The following is a 26,667-nucleotide window of genomic DNA, read 5'->3' as shown; positions in this document are numbered from 1 at the left end:
ACAAAATTAATTTCTATTGCGATCACAAGAAACAAAACTATATGTATCCCCTTCCGAGGCAATGTTATCACATTTACAGGAAATCAGGAGTCCTGGGCATACTTCTTGTGCACTCATTTTGAAAATATTGCCTGTACATCTAACTCTCTTTAGGATTCTGTGACATGTAACTCATACACTGCAAAGTTCTGAGGAAGCTGATTTTTCAGCAAAATGAAACGTCTCCCCTCCTAACTCTTTTGCTGTAAGGCTTGCACTACAAAACTGTCCCATTCATTACTCATTTCTCCAAATACATAAATACATTACTCATTTCTCCTTTATTACTATGTATTTCTTGATTTGTGGACTTGGATCTATTGGCTTGTTTTTCCACTCCTTAATTTTATTACAGGGAGTAACTGTTTTAAACAAAGAGCTTCCTGTTTAGTGAAGTTGAATCCTCATTCCTTCACTCATTAAATAAATATTTATTGTACTAATCTTTTAAAATAGTTGACCAGAATTCACTTGTCTTTTTATCCAATCACTTATTGACTGAGTGCTTACAATGTTGCAAATTTAGTAGGAGCTCTCCTAGGTGCTAGATATACAAAGAAAAATAATACACCATGCTGTTGAAAAGCTCACTATGTGGCTATGGACTATAGTCTGTGGTCATGTAGTGAATCAGACAGAGATGAGATCCTATCACAGTGGTCTCATTCATACACATCTTCCTTACCCTGAAACCTCACCATAGTCCATTTATCCATCTTTGAGTAAAACAATGCCTACAGAATACTAAATGCTACAGAAAATGTATAATTAATAGGAGAAGAGTATTTCTGGTTTCATAATATAACTTCTAGTTTAATTCAACAGGCCAGAATGATGCTATATAACACTTGACCCCAAACCTCAGTGGCTTAAATAAATCATTATTGTTCACAGGACTACAGGTTAACTGGGAGGTTCTTCTAGGCTTGGCTGGGTTCCCCATGTGTTGGCAATTACCTATGGATTGGGGTAGGCAGCTTTGCTTAGTTTGGCTTGACTCTTTTATGTATTTGGAGGTCAGTTGACTGATGGCTGCTCTGGAATAGCCTCAGCTCTTCTTCATGTTCTCATGAAGAGACAGAGATATAGGAGTAAGCAAGCCCAACTGTTAAGAGTGCAAGCAGAAATAAACACACATGAATTTTATTAAGCCTCAGCCGTCATTCTATTCGAAATATGAATTTGTATTTCTCCTCAAGCTCTGCTTAAGTGGTATCTTAAATATCACAGAGTTCTGCTTCTCCCTTCTTTTTTTCTTTCTTTCCTTTCCCCCTTCCTTTCCCTTCCCTTCCTTTTACTTTCCTTCTTTCCCTTTTTCCTTCCTTTCTATTATTTTCCCTTTCTTTCCCTGTGGTGTTGGATTGGATTTGAAAATATTGGTGTGACCTCATTTTTCAATGTCATTTAATACATAGAGAAATAAATATAGATCTAGATATACATACATATATTCTCTACTGTTGTCCACTGTGAGGGTCTGAGAGAAGAGACACCCCAATAGCAATTAGTACACAGATACTGGCTTCACAATACTATTTTATGCTAAAAGAAAACAGGGTTCCCTAGAGGAATGGTGGATTTCCAGGGCTGGGGGCAGAGAACATCAAAGATGTGGCTGGGGCATTGTGTGGTGCTGCAAGAATGACAGACACATGCCAAAAGGACTCAGAAGCTCTCTTGAAGGAGCTTCCACTTGCCAAATCTGGGACAGTTTTAACATCAAAATGAAGAATGGTGGTAATGGATTATAATGCACCAAATGAAATCGGAATCCATGAGTCCATATTATATGAAAATAAATAAATGAATATATAAAATTTTAATCAGAAGTGGGACATGTATAATTTCAAAGTACCACCCCACAAAATATGTACTAATTTAACAAGGAAGAGTATTTTTACAGCGGAGACACCTAACAGATACAACATTAATCACGACCAAAGTGAATATTCTCAGCAATGGGACAAATTGAAACTGTGCACGACTTGATAGGCTACAATAAGATCACAGCATCACTTCTCTGATATTTTTGCCAAAGATGCACAATGTGACTCTAAGCATGATGAAATATCAGACAAATTAAAATTGAGGAACATTCAATAAAATAACTTAGATAGTCTTGTTGTGGTTATGTTAAAAAAAAGTCTTTGTGGGAAATAAATGTTAAAGTAATCATGGCTAATAACACTTCTGGTCAGCAACTTTACCTTTAAATGGTTTAGCAAAATGAAAAATTCTTTGTACTGAGTATCCAACTTTACTGCAATTATTTCAAAATTTAAAAAAAAAATCCTCCTCTCCCCCCACTCTCCCCAAACTGCATAGATCTTAAAAATCAGTGGCATTTAATAGTGCCATGAGCCCAAAGGCAAAACTACATACGATATAGTCACAGAACAAATAGGACCGATGGTGGGTACACTCCTCAATTTCAATCTTGAGAAAATAAATAGCTTCTTGAGCATTTACTTCATGCCTGTCACTGAATATATATTATTTCTAATCTTTTACTAGTATTCACTAGTAAGGTCTAGGAAAGTGTGTTTCAGGCAAGTTAAGTCACACTTTTAGGAAAGAATGCAGTTGGGATTTAAACCTCTGTCTGTCTGGCTTCAGAACTCACCCCCTCCTGCATTATGCTGCCACCACATCTTCCAGTAGCTATAGCTTTTATGCGTCATGGTTTCATATGAGAGTTCCAAATTATTTCCATTTTCCTCAAATATTTCCCACATCAGCCAGACATATAACTGAATTTCTCAGTGTTTAGTAATATCTTTGAGATAAGGTATTTTTCCCCAGAAGCCCCTGTAAAGGTGATCACTAATGAATGGGATAATTTCAATGGAGAAATGAGGAAGAAGAATAGCAGTAATTTATATTTCTTGGAAGATTAGAGCAAGAGGACAAATTGAGGGCTGGGAATTAGGACTAGAAGAAGGGTAATCTCCAAGAGGATAAGAACTTTTTGCTTAGAATTGTGTCTAGTACAAAATAGGTACTCAATAAATAAACTTTGAATGATTGAGTAAACTGGAAACAAGGAGATTCCAAAGAAAAACTTTGTCCTAATTTACCATTTTGCCTAAAGGTAATTTGAGTTCCAGCCAATATGTATTAGAAATATTTGTGAGCGTACTATGGGTGCAATTGATCCAGTTATGCCGAATAATGACTCCTTAAGCAGTACTGGTTTCAGCAGGAAACATTTAAATATATATGAATTTTTTCCATGATGTCTATTAATCCTAATGTAAATCTTATTGATGCTGCATAATGAATGCTAATCATGGATATAAGACAGATGATGACTGTTCAAGTACACTATAATTTGATTTGGCATATCCAAAATATTTTTGTCCCCTGATAAAGCTCTTACAATAAATGTCTAAGTGTTCCTGCCAGAAGATATCAACATGACAAATATAGCAAAACTATCCAGTGCAGGTCAGGAATGACTTCCAAATGTGGAACAATTCCCAAGTGTCTCTAAATAATACAGCAGCAAAAACAACAAGTTCTTCAGTGATTCGTATTCTTATGTCCAGTTGTTGATGGCAATAGAAAATATCACCACGCAAACCAAACCTCAGAATTCCCATCAGTCTTATGGATGGAACCCAGCTTGTAAGTCTGCCCAGAATCGAGTGGGAATTAATTCTTTGACACCATGTGGCAACCTAATTTGTGGATTCCTTCCCTCCTGAGTCATTGGCAGAGGAAAATATAGTGTCAGTTGCATTGTTTTCTCACCTGAGCCATAGTTATTTCATGCTAGTGTTAATATGAACAATGACCAACAATAGAAACAGAGAAGTGGTGATTAAAATAAATTTAAAATTTCAGAATTTTTGAGATCCTTTGTTTAAACCCTCTGCCAATGTGATAATACATTTTTATTTATGAGAGAAAAGAGAAATGTCCTGTTTCTGAAATTCTTTTGGTATATCTCTAAATATCTTTCCCTGCCACACTGTGGATCAACAGCTGTATGCCATCCTTATTGTAGTCCTCTATATCAGGGATCCCCAATCCCCGGGAGCAGTCCATGACCTGTTAGGAACCGGGCTGCACAGCCAGAGGTGAGCGGCAGGTCAGTGAGCTAAGCTTCATCTGCCGCTCCCCGTCGCTCCCCATCGCTCGCATTACCGCCTGAACCCTCCCATCCCCCCCATCCCTTGCATTACTGCCTGCACCACCCCCCACATATCTCCCATCCGTGGAAATATTGTCTTCCACGAAACCGGTCCCTGGTGCCAAAAATGTTGGGGATCACTGCTCTATAGAATGTAGATATTACATGTAATTCTGCAGGTAATGCTATATATATTTTCCCATGCATTTTATAGTGGTCATGGATAAAGATAGACTACTCCTAATGAATTATTTATCTACCCAGTAATCTACACCAGAAATTTAGGATTCATTCTTAGCTTTTTCCTTCCCTCACGTCCCCCAACTCTACCCTAACTTACTTCCAATAATCATGTCCTATTGATTGTGCTTTCTAAATATTTCCAGAATTAGACCCTGTCTATTCTTACTACCACTGTCTATCCTTTGACTCCCTCTAGAGTTTCTCAGATTACTTCAAGAGCCCCCTAACTTGTTTCCTTGCATCTAACCTTGACCCCACCAAATCCATCCTCCACATAACAGAAAGTTTTAAAATCTTACTTAAAATTTTCCAGTTGTCCTCCATTAATCACTCTGTACAAGAAGGAAGACCTTAACTATGTTGTTCAATGTTATATCCCCAGTGCCCAGAACATTGCCTGACACCAAGTGAGCACTCAACGGTTATATGTTGAAGGAATGAATATATGGTTCCTAAGCGAAGAGCATGATAGACTTAGCTGGGACTACTCCTCATACTGCACACACCAGCCCTCCACTGGAATCTCTGATAAGTTCCTGACCTAAAGAACAGAGACTGTGTTTCTTCACCTTGTGTGCCAGGGTCTTCCTCATCTGGCTGCTGCCTATAATCCCAACATCAGCTCCTGCAACACCTTTTGATTCTGTACATTCAAGGAATGATAAATTACTTATAACACTCACACACTGCCCCAATTTCATGCCCTGTCCATCTGAAATATATTTTACATCCTCTTTGCCCTTACCAGGAATTCTTCTCTGGTCAGTTCCCTTCCCTCCCCTGTAGCCACACCAACACGCATTTCTTAGATTAAGAGACTCCGAATATTCTGTGCATTTAACTCTTGTTGTCTTTATTACCTTACCCTGTAACCAACTGTTCAAGCATCATTCATCCTCCCTAGAGTGTCATGTTTCGGGATTAGAGACCATGATTTACCCACTTTTGTATCCTTAATCCAAAGCACAGGGTTTGGTATACTCAATATCAGTTTAGGGAAGGAATAAATGATGCCCAAATTAGAGAAAAAATAGTTTAAGTAAGGATTATGCTGTATCTATGCTTCCATTGTGTTGTGGTTGTAAAATTAAGATATTCTCTTGATTAAGCCTTTTGTTCCACTGAGCAATGATAAAAAGTACATTAACATTTCAGCAGTCAGATCACAGTTTAGCATTATATTTTTGCCTTTCTCAGAACAAACCCAGGCTTCTCTAACACTTTCTTTGCTGGAGTGTGTAATCAAGACATTAGCTTTCACCCATACCAATCAAATATTACCAATCATAATAGAAATGTAAGGAGATCATTGCTTATATTAGTGATTTTATCTTTCTTTGCTAAGCCTGTTTGCTGGTGTTCTATCTTTAGTGAACAGAGTTCACACAAGCTCCGTCTGACCAAGTTGCTAACACCAGATTTCAGATGGAATGTGAAGACTTTTGTGCAGAGCTGCTTTTTATGTGGCTGTGAAGTCTGTCCTTTAATTAGCATTCCTATCGGTTGTTTGCAAAGCATGCTGTTTAATCTAATTTTTATACTGAAAAAAAAAAACCACAGGAGTATTTCTTGCATAGAGGCAGTGACAGAAAAACATGTTTGGATTTTTTAATCAAAGGGATATGAAACACTTAAGCTTGGACATTCATTATCTCTGCAGAAGTTCTGATGGTCATGAGACCCAAGGGCAGTGGGGCTTGGGAGACATGCACTGGGGCTGAGGTTAAAAACCCAGCTGGATTCAGTGTCTCTCTGAGAAGCATGGTTGCTATTTTTGTTAGAAGTAATTCATGGTCAATAGGGACTGGCTTTGTCACTTCTCCTCTTTTGAACTGAGCCTGATGGGTCTCTTGTTAACCATGGAGATGCTACTTCTGTGCCCACAGCACTTTTCAATTCATTATCCCTTTTAGACAAGTGATTGAGTCCCTCAGTAATACCTTTAATGGATGCTGTGTTGCTAAACCAAGAAAGCTTGGGATGAAAGAGACAGGTATTTATTTTTAATGGGGTCACCCTGTATCAGGTGAAACTCTTTGCATATGGGTCAAATGCAAGTGTCACACTGAGTGGATGTTTCTATAAGATGAGCTGGGAGTAGAGCTTGTTCATGCTACGGTTCCTTAGCCACCTGTCTTTGAAAGTATGCACTGCTAACAGGCTTGTAAGTCATCCTTGTTGACTACTGGTGGCATGGAAGAGCAAGACTCAAAGACAGAACTTGGCCATTTTTTTTCCAATGTACATACAAAGATTTTGTCTTTTGGATATTTCAGACACTGATAATTCTAGCAAATCGAGCTTCTCTTTGTCTACCGTGAGGCAGGTTTTTGTAAAGTATTAGATTTTTCCTTGCCTTTCTGAATAGGCTTGACCTAGTTGCTATGATAAAGAATCGTTGCACTGTGGAATTTATATCTTAGGAATCACATTTGCCTTCTTCAAACTTCTCACCTTCAGTACTTTCAAAAATATCAATAGTAAGTTAAATCCAGAAGTCCAACATTGTTATTCTGCCCTTCATGTTGGACACAAGCATTAGAAATCAAAAACATATTAATTTTTTTTCTTTTTTTTAAGAAAAAAACAAGTAGCTCATTTTTTTAACATCTTTATTGGAGTATAATTGGTTTACAATGGTGTGTTAGTTTCTGCTTTATAACAAAGTGAATCAGCTGTACATATACATATATCCCCATATCTCCTCCCTCGTACGTCTCCCTCCCACCTTCCCTATCCCACACCTCTAGGTGGTCACAAAGCACCGAGCTGATCTCCCTGTTCTATGGGGCTGCTTCCCACTAGCTATCTATTCTGCATTTGGCAGTATATATAAGTCCATGCCACTCTCTCACTTCATTCCAGCTTACCCTTCCCCCTTCCCTTGTCCTCAAGTCCATTCTCTATGTCTGTGTCTTTATTCCTGTCCTGGCCCTAGGTTCTTCATAACCATTTCTTTTCTTTTTTTTTTTTTGGATTCCATATATATGCGTTAACATACGGTATTTATTTTTCTCTTTCTGACTTACTTCACTCTGTATGACAGATTCTAGGTCCATCCACCTCATAACAAATAACTCAATTTTGTTTATTTTTATGGCTGAGTAATATTCCGTTGTATATATGTGCCACATCTTCTTTATCCATTCATCTGTCAATGGACACTTAGGTTGTTTCCATGACCTGGCTATTGTAAATAGAGCTGCTATGAATATTGTGGTACATGACTCTTTTTGAAGTATGGTTTTCTCAGGGTATATGCCCAGTAGTGGGATTACTGAGTCGTATGGTAGTTCTATTTTTAGTTTTTTAAGGAACCTCCATAGTGTTCTCCATACTGGCTGTATCAATTTACACTCCCATCAACAGTGCAAGAGGGTTCCCTTTTCTCCACACCCTCTCCACCATTTATTGTTTGTAGATTTTTTGATGATGGCCATTCTGACGGCTGTGAGGTGATACCTCATTGTCATTGTAGTTTGGATTTTCATTTCTCTAATGATTAGTGATGTTGAGCATCCTTTCATGTATTTGTTGGCAATCTATATATCTTCTTTTGAGAAATGTCTATTTAGGTCTTCTGCCCATTTTTGGATTTGTTTGTTTTTTTGATATTGAGCTGCATGAGCTGCTTGTAAATTTTGGAGATTAGTCCTTTGTCAGTTGCTTCATTTGCAAATATTTTCTCCCATTCTGAGGGTTGTCTTTTCGTTTTGCTTATGTTTTCCTTTGCTGTGCAAAAGCTTTTAAGTTTCATTAGGTCCCATTTGTTTATTTTTGTTTTTATTTCTATTTCTCTAGGAGGTGGGTCAAAGAGGATCTTTCTGTGATTTATGTCATAGAGTGTCCTGCCTATGTTTTCCTGTAAGAGTTTTATAGTGTCTGGCCTTACATTTAGGTCTTTAATCCATTTTGAGTTTATTTTTGTGTATGGTGTTAGGGAGTGTTCTAATTTCATTCTTTTACATGTAGCTGTCCAGTTTTCCCAGCACCACTTATTGAAGAGGCTGTCCTTTCTCCATTGTATATTCTTGCCTCCTTTATCAAAAATAAGGTGACCATATGTGTGTGGGTTTATCTCTGGGCTTTCTATCCTTTTCTATTGATCTATATTTCTGTTTTTTTGACAGTACCATAACGTCTTGATTACTGTAGCTTTGTAGTATAGACTGAAGTCCAGGAGCCTGATTCCTCCAGCTCCGTGTTTCTTTCTCAAGGTTGCTTTGGCTATTTGCGGTCTTTTGTGTTTCCATACAAATTGTGAACTTTTTTGTTCTAGTTCTGTGAAAAATGCCATTGGTAGTTTGATAGGGATTGCATTGAATCTGTAGATTGCTTTGGGTACTATAGTCATTTTCACAATATTGATTCTTCCAATCGAAGAACATGGTATATCTCTCCATCTGTTTGTATCATCTTTAATTTATTTCATCAGTGTCTTATAGTTTTCTGCATACAGGTCTTTTTTCCCCTTAGATAAGTTTATTCCTAGGTATTTTATTCTTTTTGTTGCAGTGGTAAATGGGAGTGTTTCCTTAATTTCTCTTTCAGATTTTTCACCATTAGTGTATAGGAATGCAAGAGATTTCTGTGCATTAATTTTGAATCCTGCTACTTTACCAAATTCATTGATCAGCTCTATTAGTTTTCTGGTAGTGCCTTTAGGATGCTCTGCGTATAGTATCATGTCATCTGCAAACAGTGACAGCTTTACTTCTTCTTTTCTGATTTTGATTCCTTTTATTTCTTTTTCTTCTCTGATTGCTGTGGCTAAAACTTCCAAAACTATGTTCAATAATAGTGGTGAGAGTGGGCAACCTTGTCTTGTTCCTGATCTTAACGGAAATGGTTTCAGTTTTCATTGAGGATGATGTTTTCTGTGGGTTTGTCATATATAGCCTTTATTATATTGAGGTAAGTTCCCTCTATGCCTACTTTCTGGAGGGTTTTTATCATAAATGGGTGTTGAATTTTGTCAAAAGCTTTTTCTGCATCTATTGAGATGATCATATGGTTTTTATAAGTAACTCATGTTGTACACTGATACATTCTTATTTTTCCTCATTGTTCTATTTTTAAAAGGAATTACTAATCTATGTCTTGTATGTTTCAGTGACTCTAAGTGTTGATTATGATTCTGCTATTAAATAGCTGGATAAAGTGTGTATAAGATTTAATTTACAAATAAAATAATGGGGTGAGATGGTAACTTTCTTGCATCTATTTTGATTTTATGAGTTTATGATCTTGTGCTCCTTGGGAGACCAGAAGATTATTATGTTGCTTAGAAAGTAACATCATATGATTCTTACAGAGACTCTATGTAGTATTTAACTTTTTAAAGTGAATGAATTTTAAATCTGCTTCATTTGGTTTCTTAACAGTTTTTCTGGAAAAAAATAGTAAAATAAGTTAACTAACAAGATCTTAGAAAGCAGCCATGTTATTAGCATTATTAAAGGGTTTATGACAACATACCTTCCCTGAGCTGTCAGGATGTTGCCCATATGAGGCACTCAGTGAATGAGCCCAGCAAGGTGTATGGTTCTAAGAATCTGTCCAACTCAAACAAGACATATACCAATACCCCCAGTATCTAGCAATGAGGGATTTTTTTCCTTTAAAAAAAGATTTTCTTTAAAAAAGGATTGTCTATACAACTAAAATATGGTTATACCACTATAATTAACTAATAAACACAAAACAGTAGGTTTATTCAATTCAGCCTAGGACATTACAAATGTGTCAAGTAGCTACCATGTTCCAGGCTTTTGTCTAACTGTTGGGGGTATAAAAATATATTAGACAAGCTGCTGTAAGAACCTTATAATCTAGTTGGTGAGTGAAGTCACCTGAAAATAGCATTTTAGTTCAATATTGTAAGTTCAAGGTGAACTCTGCCATGCAGGGAGAGAAGGGGACTTTGGGGCAAATCCATGGAGGGAAATTTGGGCAGAAGAATCAAAGAGGGATTCCAAGAAAGATCATTTCAAAGCTGTATTTTGAACAATGTGCAGGAATTTTTCACAATGTGTTACAAGTGTGTCTCAGTGTGTGTGGCAATGTGTACATATATGTACATGTATGCGTGGGTGTGGATGTGAGAGGAGCAAACAAGAGAGAGAGGCAAAAAGCTTGAGTCAAAGAAGGAGCATAGGGCTTCCCTGGTGGCGCAGTGGTTGAGAGTCCGCCTGCCGATGCAGGGGACCCGGGTTCGTGCCCCGGTCCGGGAAGATCCCACATGCCGTGGAGCGGCTAGGCCCGTGAGCCATGGCCGCTGAGCCTGCGCATCCAGAGCCTGTGCTCCACAACGGGAGAGGCCACAACATGAGAAGCCCACGTACTGCAAAAAAAAAAAAAAAAAAGAAGGAGCATATAGAGAAAGATTATATTTTTATTAAGTACAGCAATTAAACAGATGGGTGTCATATAGAGAAAATATGTAATTGGTTGACCCTTTTTTTCAATCAGTTGATATGCAACCAGTAATGAGTAACTCTTATTTCTGCAAAAGCAAATGCAATGTTAATTTATGAGGAAGACCAAATGACACATGACTCTGCTAATCAAACGTAGTGTTATTATACAATCTTTTACTTTATGTATAAATAATTTAATTATTATTTAAATAACTATTTCAACCGCATCACAGAAAAATTTAGAAAGTGAAGGGGAGAAAAAGAAATTCACCACCATATCATAATGACTACTGTATTTCATTTGGGTGTTTTTCCTATTTCTTCAAATTTATTTTTTTTAGTATATATATGATAAAATTCATTATTTTTTTGTATAGCTCTGAATTTTGATGAATGCATATGTCTACATAATCATCACCACAATCAAGATACAGAACAGTTCCATTGTCCTAAAAAAGTACCCTTATGTTAGCCTTTTGGAGTCAACTCCTCCCCTCATTCTTATGGCTAGAAATTACTGATCTATTCTCTGTCCCTATAGTTTTTCCTTTTCCAGAATGTCGTATAAGTAGAATCATACAGGTTGTAGCAATTTGTACCTAGCTTCCTTCACTTAGCATAATGCATTTAAGATTTATCCATGTGGTTGCATGGATCAATAATCCATTTTTCTTTCTTTTTTTTTTTTGGATTGCTGAGTATTCCATTGCATGACTATACCACAGTTTACCATTCACCAGTTTTAGTACTTTTGCATTGTTTCCAGTTTTTAGAGATTGCTGTAAACATGAATGTACAGATTATTTTGTGTGTGAATATGTTTTCATTTCTAGATGTGGAATTGTTCAACCATGTGGTAGGTGTAGGTTTAACTTTATAAGAAACTGCAAAACTGTTTTTAAAGAGACATTAACATTTTGCATCTCCACTAGAAATGAATGAGTGTTCTAATTTGAATCCTCATCAGTACTTGGTATTGTCAACTTTTTTTTTAGCTATTCTAACATATGTGTAGTAGAATTTCATACTGGTTTTAATTTACACTTCCTAATGACTAATGATGTTAAACAACTTTTTCTTATGCTTATTGCCACCTAGATATCTTCTTTGGTCAAACATCTATTCAAATCTTTTTCCTATTTTAAAATTATGTTTGTTTTCTTACAGTTGAGTTTTGAGAGTTCTTTTCATATTATTGGTAAAGTTCTTTGTTGGATATTAACTTCATAAATATTTTCTCTCCTACCTTTTTATTCCCTTGATAGTGTCTTTTGCAAAGCAAAAATGTTAATTCTGGCGAAATTCTATGTATTATCTTTTTCTTATATGGGTGATGGCTAAGGTTTTTTTTTTCATTTAAAATGTCTTTTTAAATATTTGTAGCCTTAGAATGAGTGCAATTTTTTATTTTCTATTTTCATTAAATATTATATCAAGAGCACCTTTTGGTATTATTATATACTTTCTACAATCATTATTAAAAATAACATACTTTTCCATAGAGGATGATAAGTTCATTCATTCAGCATAAATTTATTGAATGCCTATGATATACAGGGCATTATAGTAGCAAGCAAAACAGTAACAGTCCTGCTTTCACATTAAGGTTGCATTCTAGTACAACATTCTCCAAAGTCACTTGATTTATTTATTAAAAATGCAGATTATCTAGTTCTTTCCTTGAAAACCCTGATTTAATAGGTAGGAGGTGAAACCCAAGAATTTTTTTTATGAGTGCCTATAAGTCAAATTTTAAAAAATTAATCACATGAATATTAATATTGTATATACTGTTACATAATTATTTTAACCTTATTGAATATTTACATTGCTTTTTATTTTTTTATAATAGATAATTACATTAACAATGTGCTTCCATCATTTTTAGCAAAGTCCACCAACACAGGATAACTGTAAAGATAAACAATAATGGGCTGATAGATCCACATATATATGCCCCTTGTGAAAACAAATTACATTCTGTTCAGATCAGTCCTTTGGTAGCTGATAACAGCAATATCCAGGTTGCTTGAAAAGTGGGTATTATTATCTTGTCTTTGTGTGTACTCAACTTGAGTCCACTTTTATAGAAATAAAATAACTGTTTATTTTCATGACTAACTCAGATGAATAGTATGAATGAAATTTATATTGTTTTCCTGAGAACCTCTTAATGTAATTTCAGAAAACTAGAGCTATGTGGGAAGAGGAATAAAACACTGTGAAGGATCTATATAATAGAAAAATATAGAAGAACTTCTCAACTGATGTTCTTTTCAAACAAAGTTGTAGCCCAGCTATACTATGTTTAGTTTTTCGAGCTTGTAACTCTATATTCACTCTCAGAGGTGGGAGAGCATAATACCCAGGAAAGTCAACAAAATGCACATGATTATTGTGATTGAGTCCAAATATGAGGAGTTGAAATGACACATTAATACAAACTCATTTCCTTCATTGACCTTAGCACTCACTCAGGCTTTGTCAAGATATACATTTATGACCTGATTATCTGCTTCTTGAAACTCCAAACTCCTTAATTGACTTTAAATAATATAATTTTCCTTATATTATTTTATTTTTAAATAAATAAATTTTATTTAAGTAAGAGATTTAAGGAAGTTTTTATTTCCTTAAATCATTTTATTTAAGTAAGAGAGTTTTGGTCTTTTCCCACAAATATGCACAGTGAATCTTTCTAAAAAGAAATAATTTCCAGAATCTTAGGATTAGTGGAATTAAGTATTCAAATAAATGATGAGTAAGTAAAGCACACTACAAGTGTCTCCTATTCATTATAAATTTTGAAAAGGTTTAAAAGTGAAAAGTGGTAGTTCTACATAAAAAACATGTTTATTATGAAAAAGTATATATTCAGTACCTGGTTTTCAGATCGTAATTATTACATCCTACATAGTGTAACTTTTTAAATAATTATTTTCACCAACTTCTAAGAAATCTCTCAAGTTCAACATTTTGGTAAGCACAAAAATGTTTCAAGAGCTACATCTGAGAATTTCAGCTCTTGTACCTATTTTTCAGACCCAGCCCATTTAGTTAACAAATTCCAACTAGTTCTTAAGAATGTAAAAGGTACTCAACTCACCAGAAGGAAAAGGAGAAAGGAGCTCACCTTTACTATATTCTGGGTATAAACAATTTTGCATGGTTCCTCTCATTTGACCCTTACCATAATCTTTTAAAGTTGGCATAAACACTTTAGGGATGATGGAAGCTAAGTCAGAGAAACCCCAAAGTGAACCTTTTAACCTTGACATCTTGCACCTCCCAAGCTAGTAGAAAAAGTGATTCTTTTTTGACGGAGTGTGATCATATGACCTCATGGGTATGTCATTAATTGATGTCAAAAATAAAACTTTTCCATAATCACATCATTACAATACTCCTTGTCAACCTTTGAAAGGCACTGAAGTAATGCACATAATACTTAATATGTTTACAAGATGAATGTGTCTAAATGGTTGCCCATAACACTTTAGAAAAGGAACATGATCTCCTTATTGAAGCACTTGTCTACAAATGAATCAATTAATTTCTCTCTCTTTCAACATTTATCAAGCAAATATTGTGAAACTGATGCTTTAATCCACATTATCACTTTTTAAAAATCCAAACAGAATTTTGTGATTCCTGATTTATAAATGAGGAGACTAAGGCTCAGAGATGTGAAGGAGATTCCGGCAGTCAGTGGCAGAGCCAGGATTTCATCTAGATCAGCTTAAATCAAAGTCCATGACCTTGCTTTTGTACAACTTCTTATCTAGCTGGTAAACAAATTGCTAAATCTACAAGGCATGTAACACTTTCCACCTTAAATTTTTGCATTTCATCTCAATGGACATCCTGACAGTTCCACCTGAAGCTTACTTTTTTTTCTTTTTTTATACTTGGCTCACCATTACTGCTCTCCAGGTTGGTATCAGAGAAAATCTCCCAGTTTTACTTTAATTGGCATTGGCAACATGTGGTCTCTGATAAAAAGCATATTTTCTTTCGAGATTGCAATCATCAGTTGGGCTCATTTTTCTTGGCCTCTCCATCAAACTGAACTTATTTGGAAAAAGAAACAGCAGCTTGTGGGTTACTAAATGCCAGAGAGCTGAACTTAAAAAAAGAGAGAAAAAGTCACACAGGAAAACAACTTAAAAATACATTTAGAAAGCTTCTGTGTATGTGTGTGTGCGCGCGCGTGTGCATAGGCTAACATCAATCACTCCGTTCACATATTAATATATATGCAAAACTAGTCTGTGTATGCAAAACTCTTAAAGGGCATGATTTTTACCCATAGCCTATTTATTCCAAACACAGCTAAATGAGGAAGCCAAATATAGAAAGTGATGCTCCAGGGGCCCTACGGCCTATATAGAATTTAAACTCAAATGATTTGCAAAATCACTACTAAGACAGCTTGCTCATACTGTCAGCGTGCCAGCACCAGAAGCTTGTCGTGTATTTTTGTCTTGGCAGATGTACATTCTGTTATAAAGGTCTGTTCATCTGATGTCTTTCTTGTTTTCAGGTAATGCTCAGTGCCTTCTTGCAGGGGGAGGAGCGTTGTGAGCCAGTGTGGCTTCTCCCTGTCCTGCAACAGAGGCAGTCTACACTCTGACCGTGTCCTGGTTTACCTCCCTCAGGAGTTCATTTCTGCTCCACTAAACTGCAGGTCACGGGTGTTCTCATTTCTTCTTTTTTATATGATTTAATTGGATTTCCAATATCTGCCAGGGCAGAGGAAATAAACTAGTGTTAGGTAATATCAATGAAATGATAACATTTCTTTAAAAGTCACCTTAGGTTTGAGGAGTTTTGAGGTTTTGTTTTTTTTTTTTAAGACTAAAACATGGTTTCCCAAACTGATTAGCATAGTTTTTAAGGCACTCTGAAGTGTTTGTTAGGCTTCCATGCTGGTCTCCATATGCCTCTTTTCAATTACATGTGCCGCCACAAGGATGGCTAAACGAAACGCTTCTTTAAAAACAGAAAGCAAACTGTTAGGCTTTGTGCAGTGTAACTAGTTAGAGTGCGACATCTCAAGCTGCCCTGATTTCATCACCAAACTGCTAAATGTTCTCTTTGCAGAAATAGCCATTAAAATGAACCTTAAATTGAGATACTCTGTGGGAATTAAAGGGGAGGTAGGGGAATTGGAAGGGATTAAAAGAATATGAAATGGAGTTCAGACCACAGTTGTCCTGGAGGCTATCTGCAGAGAGAATTTTTATTATTGATGGTAATAAAAGTAATAATAATAATAATAATAGTTCTATCTAATGTTTATTGAACACTTCTTATACATTAGGTGTGATTCTAAGATCTTCACGTTATGTCAATTTATTAACCCAGTTAATTAATCATCAAACAAATCTATAAGGAAAGTATTATAATCTTACATATTAGGAAACTGAGGCAGAGAGACTTAGTAATTTTCCTAAGAGCAAGCAGCTGAGATCAAAACCAGGGAGTGTGCCTCCAGAATTTACATCTTATTTTAAGGCTACTTGGAGAAACAAATACAAGGATTGTATTAGGAAGCCCTTTGTTCATCTGTCCTTGTGTTGCTGTACACTGGGTTATATTACTAGATTGTAAATTCTGAAGTATCACCCACTAGAATGCCTGTTATACAACCAGTTCTCAGGATATGTTTGTGGAATGATTGAATAAATGAATGAATGATATCTTACTTTCTGGGAAGTGCCATAAGTAAACCAATTAGAGTGCAAAACAAGACATCAGTTGGACAAAACAAACAAACAAAACCAACTTGTGAAATATCTATTCAGCTTCTCATTAACTCTTTTCTTTTTCCAGCTTTATTGAGAGATAACTGACATATAACGTTTTGTAAGCTTAGGGTGTATGATGTGATGACTTGATACACATATATTTAGAAATGCTTTACCTCAATAAGGTTAGTTAACATATCCCTCACCTTACATAATTGCCATTTTGATGCGGCTGTTGTTGTTAAGGTGAAAACCTTAAAGCTCTACCCTCATAACAACTTTCAAGTATATAGTAGAGTATTGTTAACAATAGTCACCATGCTATACATTAGATCCCTAGAACTTATTCATCTTATAACTGAAAGTCTGTACCCTTTGACCAACATCTCCCTATTTCTCCCACCCCTCAGCCCCTGGCAACCACCATTCTAGTCTCTGTTTCTATGAGTTCAATGTTTTTAGATTCCACATATAAGTGAGATCATACAGTATGTATCTTTCTCTGTCTGACTCACTTTACTTAGTAGAGTGCCCTCAAGGTCCATCCATCTTGTAAATGGCAGGATTTCCTTCTTTCTCCTGGCTGAATAATATTTCACTGTATATATTCAGTATGTGTGTGTGTGTATACACCACACACACACACATACATATGTATATATATATATCACAATTTCTTTGTCCATTCATCTATTAACAGACACTTAGGTTTTTTTCATATCTTGGCTATTATGAATAGTGCTGCAGTGAAAATGGTAGTGCAGATATCTCTTTGAGATAGCGATTTCATCTCCTTTAGCTATAGACCTAGAAGTGGCATTTCTGGATCATATGGTAGTTCTATTTATAATTTCTTGAGGAACATTTATACTGTTTTCCATAGTAGCTGCACTGGTTTACATTCCCACCAACAGTGCATGAGGGTTCCCTTTTCTCCACATCCTCACCAGAACTTATGTTATCTCTTGTCTTTTGGATAATAACCATTTTAACAAGTGTGAGATGATATCTCATTGTGGTTTTGATTTGCAACTTCCTGATGATTAGTGATGTTGAACACCTTTTCATATACCTATTGGCCATTTGTATGTTGTCTTTGGAAAAATGTCTATTTAAGTCCCCTGCCCATTTTTAAATCAGATTGTTTGTTCTTTTTCTATTCATTTGTATGAGTTCCATGTATACTTTGAATATTAACCCCTTATTCTATATCTGATTTGGAAGTATTTTCACCCATTCTGTAGGTTGCTTTTTCATTTTCTTGATGGTTTCTTTTGCTGTTCAGAAGATTTTTAGATTGATGTAGTCCCACTTGTTGAATTTTGCTTTTGTTGCTTATACTTTTGGTGTCATATTAAAAAAAACTTATTGCCAAGACCAATGTTAAGGAGCTTTTCCCCTATGCTTTCTCCTAGAAATTTTATGATGTCAAGTCTTACATTTAAGTCTTTAATCCATTTAGAGTTATTTTTCATGAGTGGTATAAGATAGGGACCAGTTTCATCCTTTTGCATGTAGATATCCAATTTTCCTAACACCATTTATTGAAGAGACTACTCTTTTTCCATTGAATATTCTTGGCTTCCTTGTCAAATGTTAGCTGATCATATATGTGTGGGCTTATTTCTGCACTCTCAATTCTGTTCCATTGCTCTGTGTGTCTGTTTTTATGCCATTACCATACTGTCTTGATTCCTATAGTTTCGTAATATTGTTTGAAGTTAGGAAGTGTGATGCCTCCAGCTTTGTTTTTTAAGATTGTTTTGGATGTTTGGGGTCTTTCTTGGTTCCGTATGAATTTTTAGGATAGTTTCTTCTATATCTGTGAAAAATGCCCCTGGAATTTTGTTTGGGATTGCATTGAACCTGTACATGATTTGGGGTAGTAGTGACATTTTAATAGCATTAACTCTTCTGATTTGTGAACATGGACTATTTTCCCATATATTTGTGTCTTTTTCAGTTTATTTTATCAATGTCTTATAGTTTTTGGTGACTAGATCTTTCACTTCCTTGGTTAAATTTATTCCTAAGTACTCTGTTGCTTTTGATGTATTATAAATGGGATTGCTTCCTCTACTTCTTTTTCAGGTAGTTCATTGTTAGTATATAAAAATGCATCTGATTTTTGTTATAAAATATTACTTTTTTAGATTGAGAGGCATTGCAACATGGTAGAAAACACATACAGACTAATTTGAGAGCTAACTCAAGTTCTAGTCTTAGCTATAAGGCAGTCACAAACTCACCATTTGATTGTATTTGGTTGCTTCAATTTGGACTTCAGTTTCTATTTGGTAAATAAGAGTATTTATTTAAAAGCAAAGCCTTCTAATTCTGATGATATATAATGTTTTCAAGCAATTGAAATTAGAACTCACCAATTTTTTTGTTTTTTGGAAAGTACTTCCTGAGTATTCATGGAATGGTTCTAATATGTCTATTTACAAGTATGGAAAATGTTACTTTCACAAATGCTAGTAGGGGTACATGATTTCTAAGAGAGAAGGAAAGATATTTTATTTTCTGTAAATAAAGTGAAGAAAGTTGCTTGGAGTACAGTGGAAGCTGTTGAATTCAATAATATGTAGTACATACTAGAAGATCCATAAAAATAGGTATATAAAAATTATTAAACTTCCACAATACAGTGGAATCTTTTGGAATCACCGTCAAATCATTTGTCTTTCTTTTATACAAGGGTTGTGTTTCTAACAATGTTGTGTATATTTAAATAATTATAAAATAAATAATATTTTAAACATACCAGAGACATTGATTATTTAATGGAAATAAACAAATATAGAGAAGAATCCTTTGATGAATACATTCTCAAAGTTTAAATGTCCATTTAAGGGAATTTCTATTTAGCAAATAAAGCTATGATTCAGAATAATACAAAATCCACAGGTGCTATATCTGTAGAAAACATGGGAGCAGACTAAAGGTGGCTTTACTTATTTCTGGAATAGGATTTTGAGTTACAGGTGTACCTTGGTCACAGGAATCATAGGAAATCCAGACACATGGAAAACCAGATTTATACATATGATAAATTATTTTAAGGGTTCTCTGGACACCTATGCCATCATCCATCAATGTGAAGCTGCTTCTACAAATGTGCATGAATTTCCTGAAAGGATTTATAATCTAGCCAATACGGTACATTTTGAATGCGTTACAGCAAGGACAGATTTACAGGAGACAATCTGCCTCATGATGATTGCATATTGTGGCATTTCTAGTCCATATGGATCAGTAAGACTTGGATAGCAGGCATTTGACCTTCAAAATCATGCAAATGTGAAACCAGACTTCTACTCTCACAGCTGAGAACGTCAATGGGACTTCTTCAGTTTATTCTGGAGGCGTTGATTAAAACATAATTTGACTTCTAAAAGTTATTGAGATTTTATGTTAATGCTTATTTCCCGCGCCCCCCCCGCCCCCGCCCGCCGTGGAGAATGATTGAGTCTTTTCCTCCCCTCATCCACATTCCCTCTGGCTAACCTTCGCTCATTAACACCCAGAACTCAAATACTGATCATTTAAGAGAGAACTTGCTAACTCAGAGCCACAGGCTAACTATAAACAAGACCTCATTCCTTTTTGTTCATGCCATAGTTAATCTCTAGTAATAACTTCTGAAAACCTTTGAAAAGGTCTCAGAGTAGCTTTCTGTCAGAGGCCTTAGGAAACTACATTTTCTCACCACAAAACCTTGATCATGCCAGATATAATCAGACTGTTTATCTGGCAATGTTAATTTTCTGGGTTTACAGTATAACAATTCTCCAAGATTATTGGAACAGAATCACAAGAAGTTATATCTGTTAATTGCCCAGTTTTTTTTTTTTTTGCGTTTAAAAAATTCAGTGCAAAATGGTGTCACATTTTCTAGAGTGCAGACGAGACTGTGCTTGAATAAATGCATTTTGCTAAAGCAAAAGTAATGTAAAAAAAAAAAAATCTCAAGATTGAGGAAACAATTTCAATAGTTTCCCTCTTTGTGAATCCTTCAGGGACAGGCAGCCTAGAAGATATAAGCATCTTTGTGACCACACTCTGCCAAGCTGAAGATAACAAGCAAAACTCTGTCATAAAATGTGAAAAAAAAAAATAGATCTCAGCAGTATCTCAGCTTCGAAAGGGGCCAAATCTTCCCATCCAAGCAAATCCAACCACCTCAATTACTCCAAAATCTTCCATAAAGGAGTGACTTACAAGCTTCTGGTCTAGATAGGCTTTGGGTTTTTGGCTATACGCCTTAAAAAACTTACTTGCTTGCTATTTTGTGTATTCCTGCTTTAAGATTGTGCTTTTGCAACTCATTTTAAACTTCTTATGAACTCTTTATTGATAAAGGACAAATCTTCTTATATCACCTGACTCTTGTCTTGTAACTCAATTTAACCATTTCTCAAATATAAATTCCTTTCTGTCCTGTAGTAAACTATAAGTTTTAGTAGATGCAAAATTTAGTGTCTCCAACTGCTTAGGATTAGGGCAATGTTTTCCAGTTTTGTTTTGGAAGATGTAAATATCCAGTATACTCAGAATCCAAAGCACCCAATACTAACAACTAGCATTAATAACAGAACATATTATGCACAGTTGATAAGTTTAAGTCCTTTCCATGCATTTCTGTTCATTCATTTCTTGTAACAACCCCATGAAGTAGGTGCTGTGGTTGTCCTAATTTTACAAAAAAAGAAAATGAGGTCTGAAGAAGCTAGGCAGCTGCCAACTATCCATCTTTGTCCACATTTGGCATCATGAATCAGAGTTTGAAATCAAGTAGTCATTCTCAAGAGCTGGCAGTATTTACCATTTGCTCATACAGACAATGGATAATGCACTGATGAATATTTATTCTCATTGTTTATTGACTTGCCCAAGTGCTATCTTCAATCAAAAAGTTCAATAGAACGTTGAAAATTTTCATAAATTATAAAGTCACCCTATTAGATGGGCAAAATGATAGTCCATACTGTTTTGATTACTGTAGCTTTGTAGTATAGTGTGAAGTCAGGGAGCCTGATTCTTCCAGCTCCATTTTTTTTTTTCAAGATTGCTTTGGCTATTCAGGGTCTTTCGTGCTTCCATACAAATTGTAAAATATTTTGTTCTAGTTCTGTGAAAAATTCCATTGGTAGTTTGATAGGGATTGCATTGAATCTGTAGATTGCCTTGGGTATTATAGTCATTTTAATGTTATTGATTCTTCCAATCCAAGAACATGGTATATCTTTCCATCTGTTTGTATCATCTTCAGTTGTTTTCATCAGTGTCTTATAGTTTTCTGAGTACAGGTCATTTGCCTCTGTAGGTAGGTTTATTCCTAGGTATTTTATTCTTTTTGATGTGATGGTAAATGGGATTGTTTTCTTAATTTCTCTTTCTGATCTTTCATTATTAATGTATAGAAATGCAATAGATTTCTGTGCATTAATTTTGTATCTTGCAACTTTACCAAATTCATTGATGAGCTGTAGTAGCTTTCTGGTAGTGTCTTTAGAATTTTCTATGATGCATCATGTCATCTGCAAACAGTGACAGTTTTACTTCTTTTCCAATTTGGATTCCTTTTACTCTTTTTCTTCTCTGATTGCTGTGGCTAGGACATCCACAACTACATTGAATAAAAGTGGTGAGACTGGGCATCTTTGTCATGTTCATGATCTTAGAGGAAATGCTTTCAGCTTTTCACCATTAAGCATGATGTGGAAGCAACCTAAATGTCCATTGACAGATGAATGGATAAAGGAGATATGGTATATATGCAATGGAATAATACTCAGCCATAAAAAAGAATGAAATAATGCCGTTTGCCACAACATGGCTGGACCTAGAGATTACCATAATAAGTGAAGTAATGCCAGACAGAGAAAAACAAATATCATATGATATCACTTATATGTGGAATCTAAAAAAAAGAAATACAAATGGACTTATTTACAAAATAGAAATAGACCCACAAACATAGAAAAGAAACATGTTTACCAAAGGGGAAGGAGGGAGGGATAAATTAGGAGTTCGAGATTAACATATACACACTCCTCTATATAAAATAACCAACAAAGACCTACTATATAGAACAGGGAACTATACTCAATATTTTGTAATAACCTGTAAGGGAAAAGAATTTGAAAAATAATATTATATATATATATATATATATATATATATATATATATATATATATAATACTGAACTGAAGCACTGTGCTGTACACCTGAAACTAACACATTTTAAATCAACTATACGTCAATTTAAAAAAGGAAAAAAATACATACATTTATCTAAAAAAAATAAAATGATAGCCCAGTACTTTGAAAGTACAGACACTAGGAACTGGGAATGTGATAGATGGAAATGACCAGTCATAGGCAAGTCATATTCTCATGAGATCTCACTTTCCCCCGATCTAAAATAAAAAGTTAGAATACATAAGTTCCTAGATCGCTTCTGGACCTGACCTTCTGAGACCTTATGGTAAATCTTTAGTGGTAGTGATTACAATTGTAGTTTAGGGTGTTGTTTTTACTTGTAAAATTTGATACATACAATCATAACTCAGAACAAGAAGAGCACAGACTGCTCATTATGTTTCTTTGTAAAAAAAAGAATCCATATCTGGAAGCTTTACTTCTAGTCCTATAAAGACCACTACATAATTCAGTATAGAAGCCAAGAAGGTATCATTTCTACTCCAGAAGAACCAGTGTGGCACATTCAAAAAAGCCTTTTGTGAAAGGGAAATTGGAGATTGCTCCTTGTAAGACTTTCTTTCCTACTTTTAGTATAATCCTACTGTATGTATTTGTATACTGTATCCATCGAAAATGGTCTTGCCTATCTCTCCTAGAAGAGTGGAGGGTGAGAACGGGAAGTCAGAGCACCCCCCGCCCTTGTCTCCCTTGGCATTTCCACATGTGGCTGGCCTCCTCCAGTTGCCAGCCTCTACTGGACAGTGCTCTCTGTGAGCAACTCTTCACAGCCTTCTAGCTCCTGCTGAATGGCCCTGGCTTCTGGGTTCTGGAAACAGCACCTCTTTCTTTTGTTCCTCCAGCTTTAGGGGTGGTACTTTTTGTTGTTGCTGATCTTTGGTTTGTCTCACCATCTTCTGTTTGACTTTCAGATCTACCATAACCCATGTAACTCTGAATTAAATGTCTTCATTTGGGATATCTACAGCGGCTTCTATTTTCCTGATTGGGCTCTGGTTATTGCAGGTTAACTGGTTGCAGACATGCTATTTCTGACGCAAGAGACACAGGAAGTAAAAACAAGTATTCTGGAAAACAAATCAATCTGAAATATTAGATGGAATAATAGTATTAGGGCAATATGGACAGTTTTCATGACTCAATGACTAACTTTCATCAAATCATGTTAGAATACCTGATATCTTTCATTGTTGTTCTCAGTTTTAAATGATTTTCTTGCTGCATTTTGCACTGTGGAATCTACAGGTCCTTCTATGTCAGGTTATATAATTCCAGAATAATTTAAAAACATAAATTGCCCAAGGTTGAATTAAATTCTTTCTAACTGCTTTGAAATGAAGGGACCATGACATGAGTGAAGGTTTCAATTTGTAAATGCACAATTTCAGCCAAAGAAAATATGTAGATAAATAGATCTGCAGGTTTTCTACATTTTCCACTGTGAGGTTCAGTGGGTAAGCAGCAGTCTGGAACTCAGAAGCCTTTGAAATATCCTCTACTCTGCCCCTCATGTTCAGTGACCTTGAGTAAGTCACTAAATTGGAGGCAACTCTGGCTCTGAAGGGAATGATCGAGTGTCTGGGACAGCAATTCATTTTAAGATAAAACAGGCTTCAGAGATGTTCAATGCTAGGAAAAGTTAACGAACAAAATAAGATTTGGATGTGTCCATTTGTGTGAAGCCCTCTAGAGAGTTTTCTCTATTATCATAACCAGTTCTGTTTAGTTATCTCTGTTTACGTTGATGTGTGTGGGGATTTATATGTCTAACACCCATTCCCATTAGCTCCATAGGCCCCCTAGAGAGGAATTTATTTTACAAATTCAAAACAATTGCTTAGTTTTCATTTGAATTAAATTTCCTATCACTTCCCTCTGCAATCAATATCAGCTGGTTAGTGCAGAAAACAGAGACTTAGGTTAAAAGTATTTGCAAACATGCAATTAGGAATTGACTAAAACAGTTTTCTACTTCTGTGTTTAATTAAAGCATTAACCGCCATCTTCAGCACTACATGCCAGATTTCTTAGCCAAAGGTTACATTCCTCACTTAAAGGGGTACTTTATCCCTAGGCCTGACCTTATTTTAAGAGAGCAGAACATCACAGTACTCACTCCGGAAATCTCATAATCTGATCCCAACAGTCTGATTCAAGTTGCCATTAGAACAAGACAGTGAAATACTCAGCACATGTTTTACCCCTTCCTCCCCTGTGTCTTTGACAGTCATTGACAATCACTCACGGCACTTTTTCTCACTAAACTCTTCTTAACCCAGTGTTTCAGGAAGCCTTTGTCAATTGGTTGAAGCTATCACATAGACGTAATTATTTTTTAAACCTGCTTTGGAAATATAATATGAGCCCTTTAACACAGGGTTGACTTCAGGTATTTATCTTAATATGAAGCCCTTGGACAATTTTAGCAAATTAATGTCTTTCAGAAAGTATCATTGTGGGATTAAAAGAATTTTTTTAATGGAAGAGGATACTGTGACATTTATTGGAAGTAACTAGTGTTGCAGACCTCCAGTGAATAAATTTTCTCTATGAAGAGGAAACAATGAAAGCTAAAGGCAATGGGAGAATAACATAGAAGATAGATTTTATTTCATAGAGACAGGTTTCTGAGACCTGGAAGGGACATTATTTGGGCATAATATCTAAATTGGAGTTGGGACACGTATGGTTAGGGGGTATTTAGTGATGGTGAGGAGAAGAGAGAGAATGTAATGTTTTGGTTCGACAAAAAGTAGATACCATCTCACCTGATTTTTACTTTCTAAGTTTAAGGAGTCTTTTTTTTTTTTTGGATGATGGGAGATGCTTATATAAAATTTTATAAGATGGTTATATAAATTTTTAACCTGGTTCTTTGGGGAGATTTTTGCAACAAGCTGTCTGTAGAATTGATTCAAATAAATATTTATTGAGTAATTACTGCATTCAAGACACTGTATTTGGTAATTTCACTCTTCACATATAAAATATGATAACAATACTTATCTTGCCAACCTCACAAGATTGCTGGGAGGATTAACAAATGTTTATAAAAGTATTATTAGACTATCAAATACTACTTTTATTATAGTCATATTTTAATGATAATTATATTTACACAAGGAGGGAAAAACTTTAATAAGTATTAGTCCTTAATATGGAAATGTGAGGAAAGAAAAAATCAATAAAGGATTGCATGAGATTACTTAGAACAGTCTGGAATTTTAGGGCTATCATATATATTTTGAGACCTAGCAACAATGTCTGGCTCATAGAGATGCACAGTAAATGTTGCAGAAATGAACAAATGTTTGAATAAAAAGTGAGACTTTTTGCCTTTGCCTTGCCTGTAATTGTGTCTGTCTAGTCTCTTTTTTTCATGCTGCCTGGACTTTAAGCTTGCCATGTTTTCTGGGTCTTCATAAACTAAAGTTTTGTGAGAGCAAGAAGACTTTGCTGACTCCTTTCCTTCCATCAGGCCATTACATTCCCATAGGCGTTTGCAAAGTCTCATCTTCTAGCTTCTATTCATGGTATGACCATCTTCACAGATGCTTTTATCTGCCCCCAAAGCTTCAATTCCCATTTCTATTTGAGAGACTTAATATAATTTTCTAGCCCTGACCCACATTTACTATGACCTGCTGGATATTTCCTCATCTAGATATTCTCTTCTCTCTCTCCTCTTCCCTCTCTCATATCAATCATAAAGCCAATAATTCAGTTAAGAATCTTGCAGTTATTATCATTTTGTTCTTCTCTCCCTTTTCCCCAGCCATCCTCTGCTCACACTTAAACCTAGTTCCCCATCACAGAGTTCTGTATCTCCATTCTGCAAACACATGCGCTCC

The sequence above is a fragment of the Grampus griseus genome (assembly GCF_964374135.1).
Source record: "Grampus griseus genome assembly, chromosome: 4".
In the NCBI taxonomy this organism is placed as follows: Eukaryota; Metazoa; Chordata; class Mammalia; order Artiodactyla; family Delphinidae; genus Grampus; species Grampus griseus.
The sequence above is the reverse complement of the archived record's forward strand: the minus strand, read 5'-3'. Positions refer to the sequence as shown.